This window comes from Macaca mulatta, chromosome 3 (assembly GCF_049350105.2).
Source record: "Macaca mulatta isolate MMU2019108-1 chromosome 3, T2T-MMU8v2.0, whole genome shotgun sequence".
In the NCBI taxonomy this organism is placed as follows: domain Eukaryota; kingdom Metazoa; phylum Chordata; class Mammalia; order Primates; family Cercopithecidae; genus Macaca; species Macaca mulatta.
Genome location: NC_133408.1, coordinates 2,405,334 through 2,421,167, shown reverse-complemented (window position 1 = coordinate 2,421,167; position 15,834 = coordinate 2,405,334). Strand labels below are relative to the sequence as shown.

The 15,834-nt window shown below is 45.3% G+C and overlaps 1 protein-coding gene and 1 long non-coding RNA gene across 21 annotated transcripts in view; one reads left to right on the top strand and one right to left on the bottom strand.

Moving 5' to 3' along the window:
* Positions 1 to 15,834, top strand: part of ADARB1 (adenosine deaminase RNA specific B1) — a 139,445-nt gene that overhangs the window by 26,175 nt on the left and 97,436 nt on the right. The gene's annotated exons all lie outside the window — the stretch shown is intronic.
* LOC144339594 (uncharacterized) lies at positions 1,680 to 7,265 on the bottom strand. Its single transcript, XR_013414785.1, has 3 exons — positions 6,825 to 7,265; positions 3,911 to 4,370; positions 1,680 to 3,654 (listed from the first exon to the last, which is right to left on the bottom strand). It is a non-coding gene; the product is annotated as an uncharacterized LOC144339594 (long non-coding RNA).

Here is a 15,834-nt window from a genome sequence, read left to right as displayed (position 1 = left end):
TCTACCCAGAACAAGGAGGCCTTGCACACTACCTGGTCGTATTTTGACTTTATACATTTAATGAACCAAACTAAAGATAAATATTTTCTTTTGATTCCCAAGGCAGAGTTGTGGGTACCCAAGTTCCTCAGCCCAACTTTAATTCAGTAGGATGTGTCATCTCCATTGAGGCTCTTCATGGAATCCCAGGAGGTGAAACCTTGGTCTCCAGATGCTCCAAACCAGTCCTGGTGGGATTCTGTTTTCTGGACCCATTTCTGAATGAAGTCAAGGAATGGAGGCGGGCAGCTCTCAGGCGTCTCTGTTGCTCGATGGGGCAGGCCTAGACGTGGCTGGCTGGGCTCCCCTATAGGAGGATGGGCCACAGGGCCAGCGGGGCCAGCAGGATGAGCAGGCCCGGCTTGGGGTACGGGCTGCAGGCGTGGAGCTCGATGCTGGGTAGGAACCTGCTCACTGACGAGTTGCCACCCAGGGTTGGGGCGGGGGTGGGCGCGGTGGCCTCGGGCTCTGAGCGGCTCTGCGCCGCCAGTAGCAGGACCGGCAGCAGCAGCAGCAGCAGCGCCAGCGCGGATCGGGCCGCCATGACCGAGCGCTGCGCTCGACTCGTCCCCTAGCTAGTGCCGCGGCCGCGGTCGCTGCGGAGAGTGTCTGTTCCGCGGGGTCCTCTCCGGTCCTGTCCAGTGAGATCCTGACAGCCGTAACCTGGCCTAACCCCTGCCCACAACTGTTAACGGTCAACCACGGGGAGCAGGTGTGCCGCCACGCGCGCCCTAGCGCTCCGGAGCTGGCTCTGAGCTCACCTGCTCGCTGTGCCCTGCTTGCAGGCGGCCGTATCTCCGCAGCCCCGCACCTGGCGCTGCCGAGCTGCCCAGCGGACTTTAGCAGGTGCGGAAACGCCCGCTGCCAGTCGCCGAGTGCTGGGTGCAGAGGATCTCTGCAGACACCCATGCTCCGTTCTTTCGCGGACATGGGAAAAACTCCTGAAGTGCGTGCACAGAGTTTTTATTTTAGAGGCTTGGACGTTATGATTAAGTATACCTGTGATGTAACGAAAACCTTTTTTAATGCTTCTCAAAAGTTTTGCTAGTGTGTAACATTTACCTCCTGTACGAGAGTTTAAAGGAAGCATTACTTCCTAAGTAATCAGTGATCCTTTTGCTTTTGGAAATTGTAATGAACATCACCATCTGTAGAGCTTTGATATTTCTTTCCCCAAGCAGAAAGCACGTGAAATTTTCTGGATAGTGTGTACTTGCTGCGCAAGCTTTTGGAGTTTCTGAATGCTGGGTACGCTAGCACACCAGTCTTGCTGACTGTTACGTGAGAGATGAGTGTTGCTTAAAATTGTGTAAGGGATCAGTAGTAACAGTGGTGGACATACTTTTGCCAGACATGGTTTATTTTAAAGTGAACATATTTTGTGCTTATTTATTTATTTGGGACAGGGTCTCACTCTGTTACTCAGGCTGGAGTGCAGTGATAATCATGGCTCACTGCAGCCTCAACTTCCAGGCTCAAGTGATCCTCCCATCTCAGCCTCCTGAGTAGCTGGAACTATGGGGCTGTGCGCACACTACCGCACCCAACTAACTTTTTTTATTTTTTGTAGAGACAGAGTCTTGCTATGTTGCCCAGGCTAGTCTTGAACTCCTGGGGTCAAGCAATCCTCCCTCTTTGGCCTCCCAAGGTGCTGGGATTACAGGTGTGAGCCACCATGCCTGGCCAGTGTACTTATTTTAATTCTAAATCAGAATTTCTATAATTAACTTCCTTACCTTGGTGTTTGTCTGTTATCAGCACAAGGGTTTAAAATAATTTTTGATTTCTTGGAAGTAATTATGCAGGCAGTTCAATGGGAGAAGACAGTTTCCTCAGCACATTTGGGTTGTTGTTATCAGAAAGAAGGGGATGGATTCAAGGCAGCAAAACCAGCTGGTACCAAAACTGTATTTTTTAAACATGTAGCTGCATGTTCCATAAAAGAGCATATAAAAAATAGAGTGAGGATTCTTTATTGGAGAAATAACTGATTCTAGGACTGTGCAGGAAGTACACAAGTGCCAGACATTCTAAGGAAATGGCAAGGAAACGCTGAGAAACATGACCACACCCCATCAATGGATGGTGTCAAAGGGACCCAGGAGCCTACTGAAAGAGCTCCCAGTGGCCAAAGCTGGAACAGTTTCCACAACAAAACAAAGTAGTATTGGATTATAGCCCAGAGATAAATAAATATCCATGAGTCCAGACTGACATAAATAAATGACTGATAAATGGGGAGAAGAGACAAAGCTCCTTTCCAGCAGAATTCCAAATCATCTCTGTATCTGCTGTGTCTGCTGTGTCTTCCAGGAGGTGGAGCACAACCCTTACCCCAAGGCAAGGGCTGTGCAGAGCAACTTCCTTCCAGAGAAGACAGCATGGAGCAGGGGGCCTCAACCCAGCAGGGGTCAGCTCAGCCTCACAGTGGTCAGTCACGGTGACAGGGTGTGCTCGATACAGTGGAGTGACAGTGGGCCTCCACCTCTGAGGGCTTCGTCCCCACACTGAGTCCCTTCCTGTACCATGAGAAAAACATCAGACAGATCCCAGCTGAGGGACAGCTTCCTCAGAACAGTCAAGGTCACCAAAACCAAGAAGAGTCTGAGAAACTCACAGCCAAGAGGGGCCTAGGAGCTGTGACGTCTGACTGTCACATGGGACGACTGAATCTGACGAAAGTGTGGATTTCAGTTAATAACAATGTGTTGATTAATACTGGTCCATTACACCAGCAGTCCCCAACCTTTTTGGCACCAGAGACTGGTGACAATTTTTCCATGGACTGAGGTGGGGGCTGGGAGAATGGTTTGGGGATGATTCAAGCACATTACATTTATTGTGCACTTTGCTTCCATTATTACATTGTAATATATAATGAAATAATTATACAACTCACCATCATGTCGAATCAGTGGGAGGCTGAGCTTGTTTTCCTGCAATTAGATGGTCCCATCAGGGGGTGAGGGGAGACAGTGGCAGATTATCAGACATTAGATTCTCATAAGGAATGTGCAACCTAGACCCCTCACATGCACAGTTCACAGTTGGGTTCCAGTCCTGTGAAAATCTAATGCTGCCGCTGATCTGACAGAATCAGTGCAGGAGCTGATTCTGTACAACCCAATTCCTAACAGGTCACAGACTGTTACTTGTCCGTGGCCCCGAATTTGGGGACTCCTGTATTAAACCGTACTAATGTAAGAGGTTAATGATAGAAAATGGGTGTGGGGTTTGTGGGAACTTTCTGTCGCATCTACTCAATTTTTCTTCAAATCTAAAATTGTTCTAAAAATAACGTTTACTTTAAAAATGAGTGTTTTTTAAAAAACACTTTTTTGTGTCCTTACCTTCTGCTCCAAATAAATAATTATCCTGACTTTTGTGTAAGTGGTTCCACTAGTTTTCTTTGATTTCTTAACTCTGTCTGTTACCCTTAAACAGTATATCCTTGGTTTTGAAAACTGAGTAGTCAGGGCACACTTGTTGAACCAGGACCCACGGGTCAGTAATGGTTGATCTCCAAGGGGTTCACTTGTCAGTGGTGGGGGGTCCCTCCTGGAGCAGTGCATGTTCAGCTCTCTCGTGTACTTTTTCACAAACGCGTTCTGTTCCCTTCAGCGAGGTACACCTGCCGCCCTCTCCTTCTACTGGGGCTTCTCCTTTCTTGTCTGTCTTCTAGTGCTTGACAGCCTTGGGTATCTGTGAAATGGCTGTGGTTAGTTTTGGTGCAGTGGGATATATTTATGTGCTACAGTCACTTCTGTGAAGAGTTAGATGCTGTCCGGGTGCTGTCAGCTTGGAGTCTGGAGTTGTCCTGTGCAGTGGAGCCTGTAAAGGAGCATTGTCAGGGGAGAGAGGCTGTTGCTACTGTACCCATTTGACTGGGGACTCCTGGGATAGAGTGAGTTCCAAGAAAGCAGGGAAGAATTGGGTCAGTGGAGACACAGTGGGAGTCAGGGCAGGGACAGGCCTTCCTGCACCTTGGAGATACAAGGAATGAGGCATGGACCCAGAACTGGAGGTGTTTCTCAAGAAGAGAATCTTCAAAGGTTGAGATGAAACTCCCATCATACTTACTAGCAATAACCTCTAGCAAAGTTGAGGTGGTCTGTTTTGGCTAAAATAAAACGGACATGGCATTGCAGGGCCCCCTGTGAAGAGCTGGAAGCAGGGAAATGTCAGCAGTGGCAAGCATGTGCTCTGGGGAGTAGGGACTTTGTCTGGCACTGGTAGGCCGCCCATGCTGCCGTAGGTGCCTCCTACTGTCCTGGGTGGCCTCACACAGAGCAGCTCCACACCTGCTCTTTGAAGTTTTTTTGGGGTGCCAGCTGGCTACAAGGGTCTAGGTGTTTATGACATTGATATAAAGTCTCTATGTTTCCCTTGGGGAAGTGCTCCCAAATACGAAGCACCCAGGTTCTGATAATACAGTTGGATAATAAGGTTGAGTTGGAGAAACTTACCTAATAGGATTGAAGTGGAGACAAGGATGGCATGTGAAGCTTTGACTTTACTTCCCAGGCGATTTTTTTTTTGTTATGCTGTAGATGGATCATTGCTTCGTTTTTTTTTGTTTTTTTGTTTTTTTTTTTTTGAGATGGAGTCTGGCACTGTCACCCAAGCTAGAGAGCAGTGGCACGATCTTGGCTCACCACAACCTCCACCTTCTGGGGTCAAGCAATTCTGCCTCAGCCTCCCAAGTAGCTAGGATTACAGGTGCCTGCCACCACACCTGGCTTATTTTTGTATTTTCAGTAGAGATGGGGTTTCGCCTTGTTGGCTAGGCTGGTCTCAAACTCCTGACCCTCAAGTGGTCTGCCTGCCTTGGCCTCCCGAAGTGCTGGGATTATAGGCATGAGCCACTGCACCCAGCCTGCTTCTTTGTATTTTAATATTTGTGTAATTTATGATTTTCTAGAGGAGCTTTGGTTTCATTTTGGCCTAAGTATGATACAAGAGGTGGAAGGCCTGGTTTCTCTGTTTCCTTCAGCTGTTCCTGACTGGTCCTCATCTGTTCCTTCTCAGATCACAATTAATTGAATATATTTTAAAAGAGAAAACTCATAAGAGCCCTAAGGAAATAAGAAATGATTTTGAACACTAAAGCTAAAAGCATTCTAACATTTTGTTACTTTTATGTTCCTTACTAAATTTGCTTCATGCACACACAGACACACGAGTGTATTTCTCAGTATGCAGATGATTTCAAGGACTGGCTTCCTTTGTGAAAACGTATTGTTGGTTGCAAGAAGATAGGGGACTGGAAACATGATTCATCTGTCTGTGGAGGTGAAGTTTCAAGAAACTCACCACTGTCCAGTCTTTATGATTATGAACTTGTTGAGCGAGTTCTCTTTTTATAGTATACCTTGTCTAGGAATTTTGGTGGAAATCAGCTTCTTTGCTTTTTTAGACTTTTGGCTAGTGATAGTTGTCTTTGTTCTGTAAAACGACTGTGAAGGAATCCCGACGATCTAGTGGAGACATTCTTTTGTAAGAACAAGCTGCCCTGATGTCATGTCTTGTTTTTGGATTATTTGCTCCTCAACCTGATGAAGTTGTTCTTAGCTGTTTGCTTTCTTTTCTCATCTACAGCGGTATTCCTTTCTTTGCCTTTATTGCAATTGTGTCTTGTAGCAGGCTTGTTAAATCCTGTGGGAGGCGTTTTTTTGTTTGTTTTTTTGTTGTTGTTTTTTGTTTTAATAGGTCCTTTCTCTATTTGGCTATGTTGCCTGCTGAGTTTAAAGCCTTTTTATGATATTTAACAAAGCCCTCTGTGTTCAGCGTGGTCGTGGTTGTGTTTAATGTTGCAGTCTAGACTCGTGTATTAAGTACAGCTGTCATCTGTCACTTAACTTAGCCTTGCTCTCAGTGTGTTTATCATCATGTTTCTAAGGCCATCCTAAGGACGTGACCTGGAGACAGAGGGGGTGCCTAGGCAAAGTACTGGGATGCCTGCACTCCGTTTCTCAGCTGTGAGTGTGCACTTGGAAACCCACGAGAACTCTGGGGAGCCACAGGCCTTGGGGTTTTTGCTGTCCCCTTTTCCCTTATTCTCTGGATAATGAGTGACTTGGGAACTTACGAGCAACTTAAAATATTTAGCTCACTTTACTTTTACAAACCATTTTTAATGCTATCGATGATAGGGTCCTTCCAGTGGGAGGTACACAAATTTAATTAATTTTAGTTAAACAAGAGCCAAGAAAGGTAAAGAAGGTATTGTTGAGAATAAATACGGACGGATACGCTTTTGGGATGCAAATTTGTCTCTTCTCTGTGTCAGTTGTATCTCCCCAAAGCAAGGAGTAGGTGCTGGAGTTGAGTGCGTTGGGGCAGGGCTTGTGGCAAGGCCAGGAAGAGGCTGCACAAAGCACAGATGCGCAGTTTCATTTAGTCAGCATGAAGGAATGCTAATGTACTCACTGGCTAGGTTGAGTAAAGGAAAGAAAAAACAGGCATAAAATGTGGAAAAGAAGAAATAAAACTACCTCTTTTGGGAGTGCCTGGAAAACCCTAGAGCAGTCCTGTCCGGTAGAAATACAAAATTAATATGCAAACATCAATGTTATTCATATATACAAAAATAATCAGAAGATATTACGGAAAACACAAGCCCATTAACAATAGCAACAACAGGCCAGGCGCGGTGGCTCACGCCTGGAATCCCAGCACTTTGGGAGGCTGAGGCGGGCAGATCACGAGGTCAGGAGATCGAGACCACTGTGAAACCCCGTCTCTACTAAAAATACAAAAAATTAGCGGGGCGTGGTGGCGGGCACCTGTAGTCCCAGCTACTCAGGAAGCTGAAATAGGAGAATGGCGTGAACCTGGGAGGCAGAGCTTGCAGTGAGCCGAGATCGCGCACTGCCCTCCGGCCTGGGCGACAAAGCGAGACTCCGTCTTAAAAAAAATAAAAACAACAACAAAAAAATAGCAACAATAATGAGAAAGTACTTAAGAATAAATGTAATGAGAACTGTTCAAAAGCTAAGTGAAGAAAACGGTAAGTTGAGAAAGACAAAGAAGTCGCCTTGAGCAGGTGAAAAGACACCTTGTTCTCGGTTACGATGGCTCGGCTCGTTAAGATGTCAGTTGTAAGTTAATTTGCAAATTTAATGTGATGCTAATAAATACATGAAAACCAAAAGACTCAGTTTTTTTTTTTTCCTTGGACTGGACATGTCGATTCTAAAATTGAAAAAGCATTAATACCTAGAAAACTTAGAAAAGAAAGAGCCAAGAAAAGGAGAATAGCTCTACTAGATATTAAAACATACTACAAAGACTCTATATGGAAAATAGTGTGGCAAGGTTGCATGAAGAGCCAGACAGACCAATGGAGGAAATAAGCCCATATGTAGATGGAAATCTAGTATATGATAATGGTAGTATCTCAGATTGTTGGGTCAAAGATAGATTGTTAGAGTAAATGTTCTTGGGACAATTGGACTCCATTTTGTAAAATACATCATTAGGATTTATACCTTACACCACATACAAAAATAGGCTGCAAGTGGGTCAGAGAACTCAGTGTGAAAAAGGCAGCTGTTCCAGTGTTAGACACAAACATGGGTGAATATTACCTTTGTGTTGGGAAACGCTTTTTTAAAGGTGTAACTCAAAATTCATCTTCAACAAAAGAAAAGATGGATGAATTTGACTACATTCCAAAATACTGCGACCAGCCTGGGCAACATGGCAAAAACTATTTCTAGAAAAAATACAAAAATTGTTTGGGCGTGGTGGCATGCACCTGTAGTCCCAGCTACTTGGGAGGCTGAGGTGGGAGGATCACTTGAAACCAGGAGGTTGAGGCTGCAGTGAGCCATGATGGTGCCACTGCAGCCTCGGTGACAGAGTGAGACCCTGTCTCAAAAAGAAAAGTAACAACTTTGCCGGGCGCGGTGGCTCACGCCTGTAATCCCAGCACTTTGGGAGTCCAAGGCGGGCAGATCACAAGGTCAGGAGATCAAGACCATCCTGGCTAACATGGTGAAACCCTATCTGTACTAAAAATAAAAAAAAAATTAGCCGGGCGCGGTGGCGGGCAGCTGTAGTCCCAGCTACTCGGGAGGCTGAGGCAGGAGAATGGTGTGAACCCGGGAGGTGGAGCTTGCAGTGAGCCGAGATAGCGCCACTGCAGTCCTGCCTGGGTGACAAAGCGAGACTCTGTCTCAAAAAAAAAAAAAAAAAAAAGTAACAACTTTTGCCTGACCAAAAACAAAACAGAAAAATACAGTAAGGTCGAAAGACAAAAATACCAATTGTGAGAAAGCCTTCGTAGCATATCATAAATATTTTAAAAGTTGAGGGGGAAGAAACCCGAAATCCTAGGAAAATGGGAAAAAGTATGAACAGACACATATGCACATATACACGTGCATAAAATGGTCCGCAAACTTTACTAAGATACCATTTCTTACAGATTTGCAAATAATCAAAAGTCTCACTTGATAGCTATTTGTAATCATGGTGCAATGTCTCATGTACATGCTTAATTGGAAATGATGTATTAAATAAAGGTGAAGAGCCAGTTGTCTTTTCAGCTTAAAAGAGCATTAAAGTTCATGATTGTTCACTTCTAAATTTATTCTCAGTGTGCTCTGAAATAGACTTTGTAACAAAAGCAGCAGTAATCTCCCTAGATTTCCTAGGAAGCAGGTATTGAATTCTTATGCACCTGCATGCACAGGCTGCCAGGATGCCCCCGTTCTGCTGTGGATTACTCTGGGCTGTTTCTCCTTCCCTCCAACCACCACACCCACGTCCCCAAACCTAGGGGTTGTTAAATTTAGGTAGTTTCCACACTTCTACCTTTTTTCTTAGGATGGCTCTGCTTTCATTATGGATTTCATAAGACACATGGCTGGAAGGTACCTGATACAGATTAAACACAGAATTGAGTTAGAAGGATAGTATTCTGTCTTTGAAGGTTGTGTGATTGCAGCCCAGGCCAAACCAGCCAGAAGTTGGGTCACTTGAGCAGGGCCCTGCAAACACACCTGAAGGAGGTGGCTTTGCTAGGACTCTACTTTTGAGGCTGAATCAACAGAGGCAAAAGGACCTGGAGTAAGTCCTTGCGAGGATGGCACAGCTCTCAGCTACAGAGCTAGGACCAGACCAGGCTCTGGGGTTCATGTGGGAATCACCAATCTGCGCTGCTGCCTCCTCCTGTACGGGTGTGTGTGCACGCGTGTGTGCGTGTGTGTGCGCGTGTGTGCGCGCACGTGTGTGCCCACGAGTCCTGTGGCACCACCGCATTGTCATGAATGCTTTCATTTCACGAGTCAGGAGCAGTTTCCCATTTTGGAGGCTGTTTCTCTGTGACCTGGATTTTAATGGCTTGGTCAAAAGCTGGAAAAGTATCCACCTTTCCTTCTCAGCTTGGAGGCTGGTTTGTTTTTCTGCGCCGCGTGCGTCACCACCTCCTGATGCTGCAGGGTCAGCTCGTGCACTCTGCGCCCCCCAGGACTGGAGGCTCCGTGTAGATGGAAACTTTTGTTTTTCTCCCATCCTCCTGGCCTGTAGAAGGCACTCAAATACTTGTTGAAGATTAAATGGATGGGCTATGGTATTTTTAACCTAGCAATGCACCCACCTTTTGGTTGTTTCCGGGTTTACTATTAAACAAACGTCTTGGTGCCCCTCTTTTTGGATGCTTTTGGTGATAGAGAAGCCAAAGCATGCTGGTTTTAAGCAAAAATCATTTATTTGCTCCTGAAATTTTCCTTTGAAAACTTTCTGTATGACGTTATACGTCAGTATGTAGTTTTCAGCCATGTTGTGAGGAGTTTTCTCTCTTTTTGTCGTTATAGACATTAGTGGAAAGCCACAAGTAGCGTGGGGGCTACCTCTAGTCACGCTTCAGCTGGAAGTGCGGTGTGAGCATCTATTTTTACCTCACAGTCCTCGCTCTGAAAAATTCGGACCACTTTTATTTTTAATGTTCTGCTCTATTAGCTGAGTGCAGGGAGGAAAGAAGCTCAAATTAGTCAGTTTGGTTTGTATTTATTTTTACTTGACCTTTTCACTTCCACATTTTGAGAAGAAAATGTGAGAGTCTTTCCTCTGCATAATTTTCTTCCTTGATGAGAAGCTATTTTCAGTCATATACTCGGAAATTGGTGGAATTAACCTCAGGGTAGCATGTTTAACGTTTTCCATTCTTGAAACAAACCTTAAAACGTTCATCTGTTTATTCTATGAAATAATTATTTTCTTATGTCCAGCTAATTTGAAAACCAGTACATTTCTGTGCCGGGTAATAGCTGTGTTTTCTGGACCCTCCGGCAAGTCTCTGCATGGCTGTGGTGCCGTGGGCACCGAGTCCTCGAAGAGCCAGTGGGGCAGGGTGTGGAGAATTTGTTCACCCTTTGTTTTTCACTTCCTTTTTCTTCAGGAATTGAACTAAACAATTGCTACTGACAATAATGTATTTTAATTCCTAGGAGATTAAACTCCTCACCTATAACAGTTTGATTAATAAACCTAATATATTTAAGCATGTATTAATCCTTTTGGAAATTGTAATATTCAAGGAGTTGTTAGCATTTGTGGCTTTTTAAATATTTCTAGTTATAGTTGCTGTCAGGATTCATTCATTTCGATTAGGTAATTTACCATTATTTTAAAAAGTAATAAACATTTACATCTCATGGACAGAAAGCCCAGATTCTTGTGCTGCTTCCTAAATGCAGTGGGTACATCTCTGTCAGTTTTTACCTTCTGGAAGGTACTCCTGAGTGCTGTGCTGAGCTCTGCCCATCTGTCCATCCTCTTTGGACACTCATCCCTTTCCCCTGCTCTGCTCTGTGAGGGGATGGTGCTAGTGAGAGCTCAGGTCGAGAGGGCTAGGGCACTCCTGCGTCTCTCAGCTCGTCAGCAGTTACTTGTAAGACAATCAGGGTTTACTTGTGTTGTTGAGAAGCATTACGCAGGCAAGAAAGCACACAAGAGGAAGGCGCGGCTGAGTGAAGCATCACAGAGCCCGCTGGGCTGTGCCTTCCACCCAGGCCAGCACACAGAGTGCTGCAGTCCCTGAAGACTTCCTCAGGCTCCTCCTGTTAGTATGGGCGCCTGCCACTGACCTCTGTGGGTGACAGGTTTGTCACTTGAGCTTGTATCCTGCAACCTGTTTGTTTAGGTATGCCTGTTTGTTTTTAACTTTTTAATAGACTTTATTTTTTAGAGCAGTTTTATATTTACAGCAAAATTGAGGGACAGGTACAAAGATTTCCCATATGCCCCCTGCCCTCACACAGGCACAGCCTCCCCCATTATCAACATCCATATCCAGAGCCGTGTATTTGTTGCAGTTGATGACGCCACATTGACACCTCATTACCCAGAGTTCATAGTTTCACGAAGGTGCACTCTTGGTGTTGGACGTTCTGTGGGTTTGTACACATTTATGACGATATGGATCCATCCTTCCAGTATGCAGAATTATTTCATTGCCCTAAAAGTCCTATGCTTCGCCTATTTATTAACTATATAGATGCAATCAAAGGATGTGTTTTTGTGTGTTTTCTTTTGTTCAGTATTACATCTGTGAGACTTGCCTGTGTTGTTGCTTGTTCATTTTTATTGCTGTACATAGTAGTCTGCTGTTTGACCATATCATATATTCATTCTGCTGATGATGGATAGTTAGACGGTTTCCAGTTTGGGGCAATTATAAGCATAACTGCTCTGACCATACTGATACATGTGTTTTGGTAAAGAAACACAGGTGTTGCTGGGGTGGATGGGCTGGCTGTGAGCACACACACTTCAGCGTGAGCGGGTGATGCTGGCATGGTGCCTGGTTGGGCACTCAACTGCCTCCTCTCACCACACTCCTCATGTGGCATCAACTGCTTTGGAAGTTTCTGTCTTCTTAATTTTTACCATTCTGGCCGGTGTGTGTGGTACTTTTTTGTAGTTTCGATTCTCATGGACCTGCATGCTAGTGAGATTGAGCTTTTGTTAAATTTCATGGTCATCTGGACTCTTTGAGGTGCCTCCCAAAGTGCCCAGCTACAGCTTCTGTCATCAGGGAAGGAGTAGGTATGGGAATGGTGTCTCTGCACACCTCATGTCATGCCTGCATCCCTTCTTCAAGAAAATACTGGTGTTCCCTCTCAAAATGATAGAAATTGGCTCATCATTTTTGAGTCTAGCTCAGGTGTCTTTTCTAGAATTGCCTTTTTAATTCAGTGTAAAGAGGCACAGGGACTTCATATCTGCCGAGATGAGTGCAAGTTGCCTAGACATGCACACAAGGCCCTTAGTGGCCTTCCCCCATCCCTGGGGCTCCTCATAACCCTTCACTCTTCTATTCCCTGGCCTTTCTGGGCTGGGGCCAGGGCTTGGGCTTGGGGGCGAGCCTTCCTCTCGGTGTGTATCTCTGTATGGGGTTGCGTGGTGAGATTCGGATTCTGTTCTAAATGCAGTTGGGTGGAAATAAAGGGGGATAGTCCTGAGTCACCCACATTCCTTTGGTCAGTCCGCCCTGGTGTGAGGAGCTGGCAACCTCTGCGGACCTTTGGTCCCATCTCCAGTTTGGGGGATGCGGGCTTGTGTTGTAAATAGGTGACCATGTGATTTACTGCTTGAACAGGGACACTTTGAGAGTGAAAGGGCCTGTGATTGTTAATGACCCCAAGATGACATGTGAGAACCAGGAAGTCCTGGAGAGATCAGGTCATGATCCCCACAGTTATTATCTCAAAGATGGAGAGCGTCACAGGGAGGATGCCCCTCTGCGAGTTGTGAGGGGCCACGTGTGTCCTTTGTACACAGGCCCTAAGGGGTGCTGGGGCCATGTGAGTAGCTATAGGAAGATGGCTGGAGTTGGAGGCAGAATGTATAAGTATTTCACTCATTGACTAAACTCAGTTGAGTTTTATTTGTCTGTGGAAAGGGAAATCTACTTGCCTTGCTTGCATGCCTTTCCTAGGGATATTTTGGGGACTAAAATGTGATAGTGAATTTTAAAATATTGGTTGAAATGGCGGGGCGTGGTGGCTCACACCTGTAATCCCAGCACTTTGGGAAGTTGAGGCGGGGGGATTACGAGGTCAGGAGTTTGAGACCAGTCTGGCCAACATGGTGAAACCCCATCTCTACTAATAATACAAAAGTTAGCCGGGCGTGGTGGTGCATGCCTGTAGTCCCAGCTACTCGGGAGACTGATGCGGGAGAATCGCTTGAATCCGGGAGGTGGAGGTAGCAGTGAGCTGAGATTGGGCCACTGCACTCCAGCCTGGGTGACAGAGCAAGACTCTGTCTCAAAAAAAAAAAAAAAAATTGTTGAGGTTGTCATCGTCACCTTAGCATTGTCATCATCACCTCCGGTAATAGCTAACATTTATTGAATTCTTCCTCCATGCAGGAACTGTGCTGAGTTCTTTGCCTGCATTATTTTATTCAGCCTTTGCTGCGGCCATCTGCACCTGCTCCTGCCAGAGAGAATGCTTGAGACACTGCAGGGTGACAGTAGCCTCAGAGTCGGGGGCTGCATTGCTGGATCTTCAAGCAGGCAAACTTCCAACTCTGTGTTCATAATCCTGGTCGTGGGGTTGCACTGACCTGTGGAGAGCTGGACATGGGGAATGGATTGGAGAGCTTTTATTTGAAACAATAGCAAAGTGGTGTGATCTTTTGGGAAGTACACTTCTTCAAGTCATGTATCCACTCACAGACAGGCTTTGTGAGCCTCTTGCTTTGTAAGGGCCCAGGGAAGATTTAAGGCGACCAAACTTCCAGTGACAAACAATATTTGAAAGTCATCTATTCCTTTACCCAGAAATGCAGAAGTACATGGTTTGGGATATTTGACCTCCTTGACTGGAGGCATGAGGAGGTGGTCTGCTGTGGTGCCAGTGACTGTCTGTGAGTCTCAGAGTGAGTGAATGCTGGGCCTGCTGTGATAGAAGAGCTCTCTGCTGAATTGGGTCAGCAGTGCACCAGCTTCCTCACGGGGCACTAGCCGGTCAGGGTGATGTCTCTGGATCACTCAGCTTGTCCCTGACAGAGCAAGGAATAAGAAACCCAGTTAGAACATCTGTATCATCAGATGCCATTTACATCCCAGTCAAATTAGCAATCAAATCACTGACTTCTTATAGGTGTACATCTTCTGACTTCAGCATAATCTCTTCCCCTTCTTCTGCATCCTTGGGTTTTGAAGGATGTTTACTATGTAAATGTTTAACATGTTTACATGTTTACTATTTAAACTTAATAGATGAGATAGCTTTTAAAATTTGTGTCCATTAAACCCAAGGACTCTTGCAGAAGTCATATGCTTTTTCTTCTTTCATCTATAATGCATGTAAGGAATTATTCACTTGCTCTAAAGTTCAAATATGTGAGTTTCTGGTGCTGTTACATAAGATGTGGTCTTGTGGGTCAAGGGGATTTAGTGTCTCACCTAAAATCTGGGGCCAGGATGTCACCACTTTAAGTAGTAGGGAAGCTTGCTTGTCTTTTTTTTCCCCCTGCAAAGCAAAATGCTGAAGAGATACATATTTGTTAATTAACTGATTTCACCCTTGTCATCCATCCTCTTTCCATAAGGAACTGTGTGTTGCATTCTTGCTGAGTGGAGACTAAGTCCTTTGTGCAAGGTTGGGGCATCCTGGGGTGAGTGCTTTCCGGGTGCTGATTAAGATGGTATCTGCTATGATCTCTCAGTGTTCCTAGGGCGAAATTCCTCAGGTTACAGTGGCAGGAGCAGCTGCTTGAGCTCATTTTGTCTTCTGAACAGGATCAGTCTTGGAACTGGCCTTTTCTCCATCTTCAGCCCCAGGGTGGGCTGGCCTGGGCAGGGCCTGTGCTTGCTGCACAGCACCCTTTCCTGCCTTCCCTTGCCTCGGCTGCTAAGTCTTTGGAGAAAACTCTGCATTTCTGAGCTTCTTCTGAAAGATTTAATTGTTTATTTAGAAACGAAATATGCTTATTACGGACTGTGCATACTTTGCAGAAATGCAAAACTAGGAAGAGACGTGATTAGTCCCATTGCATAGAAGCAACTTTTGTTATCATTTTGTATATTTCCTTTGTGTCTGTATTAGTCTGTTCTCATGCTGCTAATAAAGACATACCAAAGACTGGGTAATTTATAAAGGAAAAAGGTTGAATGGACTCACAGTTCAGCATGAGTGAGAAGGCCTCAGGAAACTTACAATCATGACAGAAGGGGAAGCAAACATATCATTCTTCACGTGGCAGCAGCAAGGAGAAGTGCCCAGCAAAATGGGGGAAAGACCCTTACAGATCCTGTGAGAACTCACTCACTATCACGAGAACAGCATGAGGGTAACTGCCCCCATGGTACAATTACCTCCCACCGGGTCCCTGCCACAACACGTGGGGATTATGGGAACTACAATTGAAGATGAGATTTGGGTGGGGACACAGCCAAACAATATCTGTGTCTTTTTATGTGTATGTATTTTTTTTCCTTTTCTAAGCACAGTTGATAGACTGTGGTTACTCTACCTATTTGTGTAGGCCTCTCAGATCATCGAAACAAGATGTTGTGCAAATTAGCAGATGACACTGGCACATGGAGTAATGGTTTGTATTTTAATTTTCACTGTATAACATTTTAGTAAAGCTTTTACTGGAAATGTTTTCTACCCATATTCTCAGGAAACCACGCGAAGTAGACAGCCTTGCATTTTGTGGCTTACTCCCTTGAAGGATGAAGGGAGCAGTGCTGTCGGATGCTCTTCCCAGCCTCCTTCTCCAGGGAGACTTAGCCACTGCCGTTTTGAGTTTCCTGGGAGGACGTCCCCCAAG